Here is a 3404-nt window from a genome sequence, read left to right as displayed (position 1 = left end):
TTGTTATGTTTATTCCTAGGTATTTTATGGGTTTTGGTGCAATTGTAAATGGGATCAATTCCTTGATTTCTCTTTCTGTTGCTTCATTATTGGTGTATAGGAATGCAATAAAAAAATCATTAAATTTGAATAGAGCATTTGGTGGCAAGTTTTTATAGAGCAAGGATAGAAGGAATATTGCAGTTCATAATTTAGAGTGAAAGAGGTTACAGTCATAGCATGAGTGTTGTAGGAGTGTTGAATCACTATATTGCAAATATACATACATTTTTTCAACTGTAAATTAAGAAGACGGAATATTAAGCACCATCTAAAAGTAAATAGATTAATAAAATACACCACTTTTTATTGATTTAATATAAGAGAGAGAGAGGGAATTGAGAAAGAAAAAAAGTCTAATAGAGACACAGGTTGTGACTCTTAGGCTGAAATATAAGAGACCAACAATTCAGTGAATGAAATAATTCAGAAATAGAAACACAAAGTCATGTTCAATACAGCTGAGCAAAAGACAGAAGAAAGATCTTTTCTGATTTTGTTTTTGAACCAAGGAGCAATTTCTACAAATAAATGTGGCAGGTACCTGGTCTATGGAAACTCTAACAGAAGCAGAGGGAACACACAGGTCAGATTAGACCAAGCATCAGTGCCAGTTAGTCTTGAACAGAGACATGTGGAAGCAATGAAATTACAGTGAGCATGAATCTAAAAATGTGCATAATGACTAGACTAAGTTATTCACGAGGGATCACATAAGCAGCGAAATTCAGAGATAAAACAGAATGTCTGCCAGACACCAAGCTGTTATTAGAAGTGGCAGACATGTAGTGTGTGATTAAAGAAACAGCAATAGTTGAAATAATTTACTGTGTAAATGTCAGTCACCTGCATTTTCTTCCAGTCTGTTGGAAACTATTTCTATCAGAACAAGGTCTTAGAAGTAGAGACCTCTAAAATATGCTGGTTCTTAAAATCAGGCAAACCAAAAATATAAGAGGGAGACTCAGGCACTTGACACAAACAAGTGTAACCTTTCATAAATTGACATGGCTGTGTTGTGCAGGTTTTCCATTTATACTACTAAAGACTCTTAAGTCTGTGTCAGTTAAAAATGACTATCGACTTTAGTATGATATCTTTTCTTTTATTTCACAATCCACATTAATCTGGTTTTGTGTGATCTATAGGATGGAAGTTTATGATCAATAATTTCACTTATCTCGGAAAAATAAACAGAAAATGAAATCAGTTAAATGATCGAACCCAAAGCCTCAAAGTAAACTACATATTTCAGAACCTCGAGGTACTATTTTATAACATAAATATTTATAATTTGGGGTGATTCATCATTATGACCTGTAAGACACATTACTTACTAAGGTAACTTCAAACCATATTTGAGACTTCAGTGACTCAAAGTAATATAGAGTGCCAGGGACAGTCAATGGGGAAATGTCAGTGTTTTCGACATACAGTGCTGGAAAAATTGTATATACAAATGCAAAAGAATGAATTGGTTATACAAATGCAAAAGAATGAATTTGGATCCTTACCTTACATGACATACAAAAATTAACCCCAAACGGTTCAAAAACCGTAAATAAAACTCGTAAAGAGAACATACAGAGAAAAAGTTTTATGACATTGGATTTGGCAATAATTTCTGGAATATGAAATCAATAGCACAGACAACAAAAGAACATAGGTAAATTGAACTTTATCAAAACTAAGACCTTTGTGCAGAATTTTATGGTGCATTATAATAAAGCTATAATGAGATACAAATATTATCAGTGCTTACAAAATTGGTAATAATCTAGAATGCAGTTTGGTCAAAAAAGGGTAAATGTAGAAAAAATGAAAGGAAAAATTGAAGGGAGAAAGGATTGAAGGCAAAGAATAGGAAATGAAGATGGGAGAGTCAATAAGGGAAAGAAGGAAGAGAGGAAGGAAAAAAAGAAGGAACAAATATAGGTGAGTTAGGGAGGGAAAGAAGATAATGCAAAATGGGTAAATGCAAAATATTGAAAGACTATTGGCTTGATTTTTTTTTTGGTTTTGGCTAAGTTTCAAAGTTTTTCTCTAATTACTAATAAGGCACTAGCAGAAAGACAAGAAATCATGCTAATAGGAGTTTGAAGAACTCATTAAAGAAAGAATGCACAAGTAAGACAGTCAAGTCAGCTAAATGATAGATTAATTTTCTACAGAGCTAAAAAATCACATGCTGTAAGTTATCATTTCTATAGGCCACAAATGATCACAACTCATAGTTTTTTTCAATATGCTAGTTTCTACCTTTATGGGGCTGGAAACCATCAGTTAAATACAGAGATATCTCTTGAGATAATTAGATGAGTGGAATGTAAGCTTATAAAAAAATACACTTCAAAATATTACATAATCACTTGCCATTTTACCTTACTTTCATGTTTGAGTAAATTACTTCTTTGTAAATAAAAAAAAGAAATGAAAGAAAAAAAGAGAAAAAATAAAATAACTAAGCAGAAACTTTGGAGAAATAGTCATTATCCAAAATTTCAATTACATAATGCAGAGCTTATTAGGAGAGTATAGGTTTTCTGAACAGGGCTTAACACTTTTCCAGTGATTTAATATTCAATGAAATAAACAAGCCTGAAATATATCCTGCCTCTCTGTGAATATTTTCTTTCTTAAATGAACATGATTTATCATCAGTGCTTTGATAATAAGATATACGTAAGTATGAAGAATATTTGTAAATATCTAAAAATTAGATATACAAAAATCCTTTTACTTCCATCTGGTAGACATACTTTAAATGAGTTGAGTTGGATCAGTTCAATTCCTGCATCAACAGAAGTTGGATTTTAGTCAGTATATATTTGCAAAACTTTCACTGTTTAACAACATATGTAATCATCCGTTAATAATTGAAAACATAACCTTACTAATTAAAATTTAATAAAATGCCAATGTTAGAAAATTATAGGACTGTTTATAGTGATGAGGCTTATGATACATTGAACATTTTTCTTTTAACTTTTTAAATTTGTCTTGAGAAGACAGAGACAGTGCAAGAAGGGCAGGGGCCGAGAGAGAGAATCCCAAGCAGGCTTTGCGCCGCTAGCACAGCACGATTTAAATAATGGAATCTTTTATTTCACTAGTTTTATGCATGAGATTGTACTTTCAGAATTGGATGAACCCATATGTTGTTTAAATTTTTGCCACAGAGTTAAAAATTGTTAAGCTTACCCTGAGAATTATATGTATGTCCCCAACTTCAAAAGTTTTATTGTCTTCTGGGTAAACACAGTACACTTTCAGTTCTATCCTCCTTGACATACATTGGTATTCATATGTACGTTGAGGTAGCCGGATAAATTTAAAACATGATTTATATCATAAAAATTTGTTAA

The sequence above is a fragment of the Felis catus genome, chromosome A1, assembly GCF_018350175.1.
Source record: "Felis catus isolate Fca126 chromosome A1, F.catus_Fca126_mat1.0, whole genome shotgun sequence".
In the NCBI taxonomy this organism is placed as follows: domain Eukaryota; kingdom Metazoa; phylum Chordata; class Mammalia; order Carnivora; family Felidae; genus Felis; species Felis catus.
The sequence above is the reverse complement of the archived record's forward strand: the minus strand, read 5'-3'. Positions refer to the sequence as shown.